The sequence below is a fragment of the Oncorhynchus keta genome, chromosome 32 (genome assembly GCF_023373465.1).
Source record: "Oncorhynchus keta strain PuntledgeMale-10-30-2019 chromosome 32, Oket_V2, whole genome shotgun sequence".
Lineage (NCBI taxonomy): Eukaryota > Metazoa > Chordata > Actinopteri > Salmoniformes > Salmonidae > Oncorhynchus > Oncorhynchus keta.
This window is the reverse complement of record NC_068452.1, coordinates 28,382,203-28,395,088: the sequence shown is the minus strand read 5'-3', so window position 1 is coordinate 28,395,088 and position 12,886 is coordinate 28,382,203.

Genomic DNA, 12,886 nt, shown 5'->3' with positions numbered 1-12,886 from the left:
ACTTCTGGTTGTTTATCTAAGTCAGCTGGGTAACTCTTTGATCCTGCTTTGTAGTATACCCCTCTGTAATATCCGTCCTGGGATTTCATGTGCAGTGTAATTCATGTCCATATCTCTTCTGAAGCTGATTAACATTTTGAAAGAACAGCACACAATGTGACCATTTGTACAGTATCAAGAGAAATAATAATAATATTATATGCCATTTAGCAGATGCTTTTATCCAAAGCGACTTACAGTCATGTGTGCATACATTCTACGTATGGGTGGTCCCGGGAATTGAACCCACTACCCTGGCGTTACAAGCGCCATGCTCTACCAACTGAGCTACAGAAGGACCACATTAGACGGGCGAAGAGATACATGGATCCCATTACAACAAGCCAAAACACAGAATGTTTACAGATCACTGCAGATGAAAATGCACCCATCCTGACATGTCTTCTGGTCCCGTAATTATTTTTGTATTTTTTATTTCACCTTTATTTAACCAGGTAGGCTAGTTGAGAACAAGTTCTCATTTGCAACTGAGACCTAGCCAAGATAAAGCAAAGCAGTTCGACACATACAACAACACAGGGTTACACATGGAATAAACAAACATACAGTCAATAATACAGTAGAAAAAGTCTATATACAGTATGTGCAAATGTCACATTCGTGTGGAGAGACGGACCAAGGCGCAGCGTGTGTAGAGTTCCACATCTTTATTTAACGTGAAACTTCTTCAACCAAAACAATAAACAAGCAACACAACGTGACTACGTGGTGCAACAAGCACCAACTCAAACAAACAATATCCCACAAACACAGGTGGGAAAAACGGCTACCTAAATATGATCCCCAATTAGAGGCAATGATTACCAGCTGCCTCTAATTGGGAACCATACAAAAACACCAACATAGAAAAATAAACTAGTCACGCCCTGACCTACCACACCATAGAGAACCAAGTGCTATATATATATATATATATATGTGTGTGTGTGTATATATATATATATGTGTATATATGAATGTGCAAGTAGAGATATTGTGGGGTAAAGGAGCAAGATAAAGAAATAGATACAGTATGGGGATGAGGTGTCACGGGATACTAGGAGTGGTGGGTTGGAATCAGGCGCAGAGAGCAGGGTTCAGTATATCGTGATTTATTCTCCGGCCAAAGAACGGTCACGCCAACATACAGGGCGCATAGAACAGACCAGCCCAAACACAGGACCAAACAGTCCGGAGAATACACACATGAAAACCACAATCCAACAGAGTAACAAAAACAATCCCGCACAAAACAAGGGTGGGACAACTTACTACATATAGGGAAGCTAATTAAACTAAAATACACACAGGTGAAACTAATAAGACAAAACCAACAGACAAACGAAAAAGGGATCGGAAGCGGCTAGTAGGATGGTGACAACGACCGCCGAACACCGCCCGAACAGGCAGGGGAGCCAACTTCGGCGGAAGTCGTGACATGAGGTAGTTGGATGGGCTATTTACAGATGGGCTATGTACAGGTGCAGTGATCTGTGAGCTGCTCTGACAGCTTGTGCTTAAAGCTAGTGAGGGAGATGTGAGTCTCCAGCTTCAGTGATTTTTGCAGTTCATTCCAGTCATTGGCAGCAGAGAACTGGAAGGAAAGGCGGCCAAAGGAAGAATTGTCTTTGGGGGTGACCAGTGAGATATACCTGCTGGAGCGCGTGCTACAGGTGGGTGCTGCTATGGTGACCAGTGAGCTGAGGTAAGGTGGGTCTTTACCTAGCAGAGACTTGTAGATGACCTGGAGCCAGTGGGTTTGGCGACGAGTATGTAACGAGGGCCAGCCAACAAGAGCATACAGGTTGCAGTGGTGGGTAGTATATGGGGCTTTGGTGAGAAAACGGATGGCACTGTGATAGACTGCATACAATTTGTTGAGTAGAGTGTTGGAGGCTATTTTGTAAATGACATCGCCGAAGTCATGGATCGGCAGGGTGGTCAGTTTTATGAGGGTATGTTTGGCAGCATGAGTGAAGGATGCTTTGATGCGAAATAGGAAGCTGATTCTAGATTTAATTTTGAATTGGAGATGCTTAGTGTAAGTCTGGAAGGAGAGTTTACAGTCTAACCAGACACCAAGGTATTTGTAGTTGTGCTGCTGGACGGGCAGGTGCGGGCAGCGATCAGTTGAAGAGCATGCATTTAGTTGTACTTGCATTTAAGAGCAGTTGGAGGCCACGGAAGGAGAGTTTTATGGCATTGAAGCTCGTCTAGAGGTTTGTTAACACAGTGTCCAAAGAAGGGCCAGAGGTGTACAGAATGGTGTATTCTGCGTAGAGGTGGATCAGAGAATCACGAGCAGTAAGAGAGACATCATTGATATATACAAAGAAGAGAGTCGGCCTGAGAATTGAACCCTGTGACACTACCATAGAGACTGCCAGAGGTCCGGACAACAGGCCCTCTTAAAGACCTAGTAATATTTTACATCAATAGCAGTCAATATTAATCGTCACCTTAATTCAGTCTCTTCTGAAAGTTGTAAATTCTTGGTTATCTTCACGAACCCTGTTTAACACGTTGAATCAGCAATACAAAATAGGGTTTCAGTATTAATTTACTAAATACCTAACTAATCACACAGAATTACACATACACATAATTAATCATAACTTGATTACAAATTATGTCATAAAGGAAAACATTCCTAGCGGGCGGAACAGATATGACAGCTTTTTACACAAAAGAAAAGGGGCTGGGTTTGAGTAAAAGAGCGGGAAGACTGAGGAACAAAGGAAGAAGCTGTGCTATCGTAAATACAGTATCTTATGCATTCTAAATTACCGCCCATTTGGAAAAGGAAAATGCAATAAATATTTACTCTGAGCTGCGCTTCAGTAGGTTGGTGGTAGATGGAAGGCCGTGTTGCCAAACCAAGTCCTTTGTCCTTTGAAGAATGTCTCTGGTGGTCAATTGGATATGTTGTAGTAACGTCGTTGTGTGATAGACGGGATACTCTGTCTGTTCCTTCCTAACCCTCGTTTGCAGCTGCTGTTGCTACTCAACGGCTAGGAGGTATCACTTCTGTAGTGAATAAGAGTTCAAAGTTCATACCATTCGCAACCAAAGCTCACGCTGATGTTGGCTTCGTTCTGTAGTTATTATCTGAACCATTCTGACATCGGACCGTCGTCCTCACATCCTCGGAACAGGAGGTCATATTGTCGTCAAGGCTTTATATAGGAAGGGAGATGAGGGCGTGTTTGAAAATATTTATAACCCATGTCCCTTCACAGGGGCGGGCCACTGATTGAGCAGAGCCCTAACCTTATGAAAACCCATATCTCTCATTTGGAAGCTAAAATTACATTTCATCCCATCACGAAAAATGTCATATTCAAACATTTAAATTGAACAACTATTCCATGTGAATCCGATAACTCTGATGTGTAGACTTTACACTGTAGAGTTTATGTCATCTTATCATTGATGAGAATGTCTCAGATGACAACCGAACTGACATCATATTCATTAAGTACCACCGCATATGTTCAATTAGTCGGATTACCAGAATATAGTTCATTTCCCCCCACCTTCTGATGTTCCCAGAATCTCTATGTTAACCAAGGGGTTTGCAAATGTAACATCAGTAGGGTAAAGAGAGGAAAAAGGGGGGAAGAGGTATTTATGACGGTCATAAACCTACCCCCCAGACCAATGTCATGACAGTGGTGACAGTGTTTCTTAGCCTCAGTGCAGTGGGCAGCTGGGAAGAGGTGCTCTTATTCTCCATGGACTTTACAGTGTCCCAGAACTTTATTGAGTTTGCACTACAGGATGCAAATTTCTGCTTGAAAAAGCTAGCCTTAGCTTTCCTAACTGCCTGTGTATATTGGTTTCTAACTTCCCTTCATTTGCATGAAGACCATTTAAATCTAATTTCTATCAATCAGACACATGATTCCTTCATGTTGGAATGTTGTTCTCTGAAGGTATTTATAAAGCTATGTAGTGTCTGGGAAAAAAATGACACCAATAAAAAGCAAGTAAGTCAGCTTCAGAGACACAGTATGTTTTAGTGTTTTAGGGGGTAGGGATTAGAAGACGGAGTTTGTAAACGTACAGTTTCTTAATCATCTCCCATGAGTGTGTTTATTTGCTAAAAATAAATCAATGAATGACTAATAAGTTGTTAATATGGACAGAAACAATGGAACCATGCATACGATTTGGAATTAAACAAGCAGCGTCTGTGTGCCTCTCCTAACTGGGATCTAGCCACTGATTGGTTGGGTGGTGTACACAAGCTCAGTGTCTTTCCACCAGAAATGAATGGCCAGAAATATTTCAGAACTAAAATGCAGGAAAGGGGTTTATTACCTCACTGGTACAGACTGAGTTGAGGTTTGTAATTATTTTTATTTTACCCCTCGTCTCTAAACCATCCGTTACTTCTCAAAAAAACCTATTATGCACACCATCGCCTGGCTCGAAGTTCAGTATGAACAACAACCATTTCTAGCCCGTACAGCCAGACCTCCCCCAGTTCTGTTACTGGCACAGTTTAGAGACATGGAATAATTTAACACTGCATCATGATGCCAGTGTTCTAAACTAAACTTTCCAGAATTTAAAATATCCTGGCAGACCATAATGGGCCTGTAACTAAACCTCACTCTCAAGCAACTGCTAAGTTAGATTTCTGGTCAAACCTCACTAGTTAATACCATTGCATGAGGCATCTCAAATAGAACTATCCACAATTTCCCCTATTTTAAACATTTTTGCAAATGGTATATATTCAGGTGGATACAATGCTCCTACCCAAGTCTCTTTTGCCCTAAAACGTGAAGGTATATATTTATGTACCCACAATTCACAGGCCTATCTCTTGGGAACGGATGCAGGCATATGTGTGTCAACATGTCACGGCAGAGATTCCTCACAGGCTCATTATTGCAATGGGACTTTATGAGTCCAGTGGAGCGCTGCACTACCCTGCCTCTGCCAGCATATTGGGCTATCTGGCTGATTGTGTGCACTCTCTGTCATTAAGTTCCAAGCTTATATGGATTATTAGCCTTGGATAGTGACTCAACGCCTTTATGAGTTATCCACTCAGATCGTTGGTCTACAGGGCACTTCACTGCTGATGGCTCATTGTAGAAGAGAGAAAAACTATTATTACACAGACTGCTCTCTCTGATCCCGCATGGCAAGCGGTACTAGAGCGCCAAGTCTAGGTCCAAAATGCTTCTTAACAGTTTCTACCCTCATGCCATAAGACTCTTGAAAGTTAACCAAAGGGCTACCCAGACCCCTCTTTACACTGCTGCTACTCTGTTTATTATCTATGCATGGTCACTTTAACTCATATTACCTCAATTACCTCGACTAACCGGTGCTCCCGCACATTGACTCTGTACCGGTACCCACTGTATATAGCCTCACTATTGTTATTTTACTGCTGCTGTTTAATTATCTGTTACTCTTTCTATTTTTTTTAACTTATCTATTTTTAAAATCTTAAAATCTTTTTCTTAACTTCTTAAAGCATTGTTGGCTTGTAAGTAAGCATTTCAGTGTAATGTCCACTACACCTGTTGTATTCGGTGCATGTGACAAATAAAATTTGATTTGATCACATATGCGCTCTAAGTGTGGGTAATTCCTCCCAGGGGCCTCATCCACATATGATACATCTCACACTAAACTTTATCAGGGTTATTATTCCTTATTGTTTCATGACAAGTGTCATGACTGTCCTGTAAGGATCCAAATAGGTCAGATCAGCTTTGCAAAAAATAACTTAAACCAGAGCCTCTCTCACCCGCAGAGGGGGGAGAAGGGAACAGCTTACACAGAGGGGGGAGAAGGGAACAGCTTACGCAGAGGGGGGTTGACAGCTTACGCTCTGTGGTAAATCAAGGACAGAACATTCAACTATCTCCCTCTCCAAATTCACCGAAGGAATGAGTCTTTGTTTCAACAGACATTTTCCGACGAAACTCTAACACGTTCTAAAGCAAATACTGGAACAATATTTCAAACATAGAATGTGGGGAATGGGAAAAGGTGACCTAAAAGATCACTGATGTTGGTTTGGTTGTCATTTTGTGATGTTATTAAAAATGTTATAAAGGAAATACTATAACTTGAAAAGTATGCACACTTTATGTGTGAAGTGTCCATCCAATGCGTGCATGAAATATAAAAAATGATGAAAGTGATTTCATTAAGAGAGGGATGTGATTTTAGAAACTATAAGAGGAAATTGTTTCTATAACTTTGTACAAATAAGTAGTCGCCACCCCCTTGAGTGAGGTCAGAGAGCGTGTCAGCCGGACAGAACCACCCGTTTTGAAGAACTGTTTAAAATTATGGGATAAGAATTAACATATCAGACCAGAAAGACATTGAGCTGCAGTTCACATTTAAAGTGGTTTAAACTTTGAATCTCAACACGAGGTAGAGACAATAAAGTTACTTCCCGTACAATCACTGGTACGGCTGATTAGCTGTCCTAAGTAAGGTATGTAGAAAAGCGAATTTAAGTGGGACCATTCTACTACTCTCATCACCCCATTGGGAACCATCGACACGGCTGGCTAGCCTATCTTCAAAGAAGCATTTCCAGAGCAAATGGAAGTAGAATAAACTCTGTAGTTCTGTTCAGGACTACACAACAATTCACCGGATACCAGATGACAGCATAGGAGAACAACAGTAGAAGATGGGTGGGGACACCTTTTGGACAATCGGAGCCTTACAAGCATGCCACAAAAAGGCCCAACACCTGTGCAAAGTATATGATTACTGTGAGAGTCGTTTCTAAACTGTACCAAGGTATTATGTCTCTGTCCCTCTGTCCTCCCCCTCTCCATCTCTTTTGTAACAAGCCGCCATATTGTATCAGTCCGCTAGGGACCCGTTTCTAATGTATTAAGTGTGTATGTTTATCCTGTGTTACCATTTAGTTAGCTAATAAATAAATAATGCAACCAATTTGTGTAGTACTGAAGGCTGTGGTTTTGGCAGATGCAGGAGGTTACGACTGTTCAGAATGATGATATGATAAGAAGTTATGATTACTAAGTTGACTGTTTATAGATGTGATAGGTTAAACAAATGTGGTTTCTAATGACAATTGAAATGTACAAACTATGGCATAAGGGAACAATGAGCGGATAAGAGGCAATTCGTAATTTCGATTAAGACATTAATGAGCAATCTAAAAAAGGACACAGTCAATATAACTAATTGTTCAGCACTTTTAAAATGTACAGCGACAGAATTGAGAACATGGGCCGTTCTTACAGTATTCCCCCAGTCAGAACCATAGGGTTTCTCTAAAACAGGCTATTGGCTATATGTGCACCACCAAGTCAGAACAGTAGGCTAAGTTATGAGGGGGAAAGGGACATAATTATTAGGGTGAAGCATATGGGTTGCTAACAGTTACTACACAACATATACTTAGTATTACTTTCTTAGCTACAGTATACGTATCTCCCTGGCAAATTACATAATTTATGCAGCAGCATATTAGACATTTCTGGACTCACCTTGTTGTGCTGTGCTCACTTGAACAGGAAGGTGGCACGGCAGTCCTTCCTGGCATTCTCTGGATTTATGATGCTTTCAAGACAACTGGGAACTCGGGAAAAAACAAGGTTGAATCATGACATCTTCAGGTCAGAGCTCTAGAAAGAGGACTGAGTTCCTAACGTGGAATTTCGAGCTGGATGACTGTTCAAAACTTGATTTCCCAGTTGTCTTGAACTCACTGAAGTCTGAGATTTCCCAGTTCCGAGTTTCCATGTGTTTTGAATGCAGCAGAAGTCATGTCATGCTGGTTGATAACATGGCCAATGTATTCAACCTTTTCTGGCCCATGGTGTTGCATGTGAATGTTTATCCTTTTACGCTTGGAAAAGAGAAACTTAAACCCAGACTTGGACCACACACCTTCTCCATTGAATAGCAGGCTATTGATTGCTTTGCAACACTTGCAGTTAGCCACTGATTCCTTCCACTTCCAACTTGTTGTGTAATGTTTATGTCCAATGGTCGATGAGCACCGATACACTTTATCTGTAATTTCTCGTCATATGACAAGGATAGAAAAGGATTTTCCAGTAGATTGTCAACTTTATTCATGATTATGACTGCTTGTCTAGCTTGCTAGCTAAGGTTTTGTAAGTATGACCAATGAAAGCTACGGTAGCTATAATGTGATTTGACATTATTTTATCAGTGGACAATGACCTTGAGCCTTCTTGGATGGGCACTTCTAATGTAAATCTGTGGCAGCACACAAGAGGCTTGTATTTTCGAGCTCTTCTGTAGTTTTTGCGCTGCCATAGTGTCCCAATGAGTGACAGAACACTGAGTCAATCAAGGCACATCTAGAGAACACTACCAACACCAACGTGTAACGGTATAACTTTAGACCAGGGACCCTCTGCACACATCAACAACAGTCACCCTTGAAGCATCGTTACCCATCGCTCCACAAAAGCCGCGGCCCTTGCAGAGCAAGGGGAACCACTACTTCAAGGTCTCAGAGCGAGTGATGTCACCGATTGAAACGCTATTTAACCGCACCACAGCTAACTAAGCCAGCAGTTTCACATCTGTTACATACGCTCTGTATTTTCCTCTGGCTGCCCCTCCACCACAGAAAGCACTGAGCTAGGCTAGACACCTGCATTTTGGAGCTGCCTTATTCAAGAAAGCAAAAAAGAAACCGTTTGTATGTGGCTTTATTAACTCAATTATTATGATTTATTTTTTAAACAGTTGGGGCTCAAAACAGGTGCTCTACCCCACCTGCCCTGAATGACGGATCGCCACTGCATATTCCTAGCACGCAAATGACTACATCAAGCTTGTGACTTTACAAACTTGTTGGATGCACATTTGCAGTTTATTCTGGTCGTGTTTCGGATTATGTTGTGCCCAATAAAAATTAATGGTAAATAATGTATTGGGACATTTGGAGTCACTTTTATTGTAAATAAGAACAGAAAATGGCTGTGTTTGAAATCTGGTTTGCCTACTGCTTACTTAAACTGCATGGGCCTACTGTGTACTAGTCGCACTACTTACTATTTAGAACGTATTGTTTAGTAAAAATGTATGTAGTGATTAACAAATATTATATAATGCTCAATTGCGTTGATTTCTGCCATTCGTTCATTTTGTACATGTCGTCAACAATCTAAGCCTCTGTTTACCCCATAGTTGCACACGCGTCAGCATTGACTGATTATGTTGAATGAAGGTCCCCAGTCCCCCTCTCTAATTTCCCGTTAATCTGTTTTCCTGCTGTAAAAGAAATAAGGAGAAGGAAGGGGTGGTGTGTGAGAAAACAAAAATGACCAATGAGCGTTCATGTTTTTGGGATACTTTAATTCCTCATCTTTCTTCGGCTGGTTCCCAAGACGGGTTGTGTTCATACCAAAGGGTACCTTCTTAAGTCTTTGCAATCCTAACATACTCACTAATTCTCCATTAGCAATGACCTCATATGAGCGGTGTAGTGTGGCCCCTTATCACCATTTAAGGTTGATTTTTAAAAAATGGTCACTACCCATTTCCAATGTATCATGAATGCACTCATAGGGGTTTATGAATTTTTATGTAGCCACAATCTTTTGTGAATGCTGACAGCAAGTGATAATGAATGAAACGATCATTACAACACAAGGTCAGGGATGAATGCCACTATGGAGTATTGATTAGAGAGATCGATAAACACATATTGAAAGATTATTGGAATCTGTGTGGGTAGCTGGACAGGTAGGATGACAGACAATGAAGGTGAACAGGTGGTCACGGGTCAGGTGACAGAGGAATGGATGAGACTGAGGCAGGAATTCCTTTAACCATAAAGTGGTATATTTACTGGGTAGTATGTCTGTGCTGCATAACAAAGGAAACAGAATAACATGTATCCAATCAAATTCATAATCACAAAGGTCAAATCATAACAATAATTTTCATTTGGTAATAATTTTCATTTGGTTCAATTAGGTAATTCAGCAATTCAGTTCAATAAGAAGTCAATGGGAATCATCATTGAGTCATTTAGGCTCATAATTATTCATCATAATCAGGAGAATAATAATACAATAATCAGTGATTGGTATTCAATCTATAATCTCCATCAGTTCGATATCAGAATTGATCAGTTCAGCAAACAATAATGACGTTTCATATTTCACCATTTCAAGTTTGTGTTCATATGTACATGTAATTACATTACATATGACAATATATCGATGGCATAATTGGCCTGTGATGATCTGTAGGGCCGTGATCATTAAGCAATAGGTTTGAAGCATGCTCTCCAAGCCGCGCCCTGCAGTAATAACTATAAACAATAACTGATGGCCCGCTCTCCCGATCACAACAGACAGTTCAGATGAAAGGTTCAGATTCGGTGGATTCATGGACGCACAGAACTTCTGGATTAGACGGAGTTAAGGAAGAGACAGCAGCGTGATCGGGCAATGGCGATTTCCTCCTGAAGTTGAGATCTGTTGGACATTTCCACCTGACCTAATTAAAGCGCCCCTGGCCCAGCTGAGTAGGTGGCCATGAATTAAATCATTATTCCACCAACTTCATGGGCCTTTTCTACACATACACTATAATATCTCTGTCATGAGGAACAATATGTCATTGAGGCAGACCCTTGGATGTGTTGCACATACAGAACATACTGTATCTTTCCCATGGCCCTTGATACCTTATAGGTTCTGAATGGTTGATGTCACAAAATACTATCATGGATTGGTTTATGGAACCAGCGATAAACAATGTTATTACTCATCTCTATCAGTATAGCTACCAGAGCGAGGCTGAACCCCAACTACAAAGAGAGATGCCTGGGACTGAAGGGACTATTATTCACCACAGCTTTATGCCACAGGCCACTTCTCTCTGGCTGACCTTTAGCAGTTTCCCCGTCTCTTATTCAGCCTAAGTTTATTTTCATCCACATTCAAATCCCCTGCTAATGACATTTTCAGCTGATTTATGTCCTAATGATTGCAGGGTCTTTGCTCTGGGTTCCGGCTATTTCACACTCCAGTGAGTCAGTGGAAAAGGTTGTTCATGACAGGTTGGGGAAAGACAGGAATGATAATGTTGTCATCTCAATAACTGTGGTTCATTCAGGCACCTCAGACTACATTGCCGACATGCCAAGCTGGCAGAGTGGACAGGGACAGAGTGGAGGGAGGAGATAGGAGGAGAATAATTGATATACAGGGCACTGTACCATGACTTTTCATATTGGTTCTAACCATGCACGTTGAGATTACTAATATTGGAGAGTTGAGTTTGAACCGTGAGGATATGTATTGACTTCTGAGAGCTGCTATCTGTCTTCTCCTGGGCAGCCTCAAAGAGAGATTACATTAGGCAGTTTCTGCTTAGCGGGGCACATTTATCTATGGATGAAAAATTGATCTTGTGGTTAATAAGAGAACTGAAAAACACAAATCTGTATTAGAGCCCTATCTCCATACAGGATGTTTAGTGTTTTATGGAAATCATATACAGTATAAGGCTACCTGCCCTCCCTGACTGAGCATTGATCATGCAGAATGCAATGCATTAGATAGGACATTAAAGAGATTCTCTGGTACTTTTGTATACTTTTTAGACAAGGGATGGGCACCTTTAATGGGGGTGGGTGCCACAAAAAAACTGAATTCATTATGAGGGGGCGCAGTGGCTCGTGGGTCTGCGTACTCACACCAAAACTATTTTTGGTCCGCGGGCCTACAAAAGGGGGGCCAGTTTCCCATCACTGTTTTAGACAGTAGTTCTGGCCCAAGTGGACCAGAGAAACAGTTTCTTTCAAACTAGGGATTTCAAGGCTAATTGAGGTAAGACAGTAATTCTGCTCATAGATTATGCATGTATGAACTACACATTAACACATCCAGACCAAAAAATACTTAGTAGTCACCAACGTTCTGGAGCATGTCTTGAAAAGGCTCCTGTCCTGCTTCAGAGAACAGGATGGAACTTAGCATGGTATAGATCAGAATAAGGTTTGACATGATAAAGGAAAGGCATCCATCATTCATGGAACATTGCTGTGGAATAGAAAACCAAAATGAAGTCCATGCAGCGTGACTAAGGTTATGTTGGATTTTACGCCTATATGTACAGTTACCAAGACCTATGCAAGCACAAGCTCTATAAAATGGCCTGACCTTATCTGTGCAATCACTCCATACAGACAGAATTAATTTAGGCCAAATGCTCTTCCTGCCTTCCGGGGCTCAGTCGAGAGCCTCAGGGACAGAGGTTTCTTTTCAATGTGCTAGTTTGGCTGGTTAGAAGAGACTTGTAACTTTTCAAAGCAATCATGCAACCCTAAGTACAGGGAAATGGAAATGGCTTCTGAAGAAACACGCACATGCTCCTAACTCCTGGGCTTCTGTTGATAAGTGGGGGAAATCAGAAGGCTAATCTCAGTGCTCAGTTGCTGATTGCAGTTTTCATAAGCTGTTATTTCTTCCAATACGGGAGATGGGAGGAGGGAGGAAAGACACTTACATTGGAATTGGTGACCCCTTCAACAGTGACTTCTAAACTTCCTGGCACATCTTGTATTATTCATCCTATCCTTAGGTCCTCCCTTCTAACTCTGTTTATCTTTCTCTGTGACAATGTGCTATCTTGGTGACAGACATAGCCACCCTGAATCACCCTTCATTTATGAGCGGAATTATCATTCCAACAACTACAGAGTCACTGGATCCTTCTATGAATAGAACTTCAATAGAACTTCAACTTCTTCCCATTACTTCAAGAGAAATATTTTAGTCACCCCTGACTTTCTGACCAGTTCCTGAGATCTAAACAGCACTCATCTCCT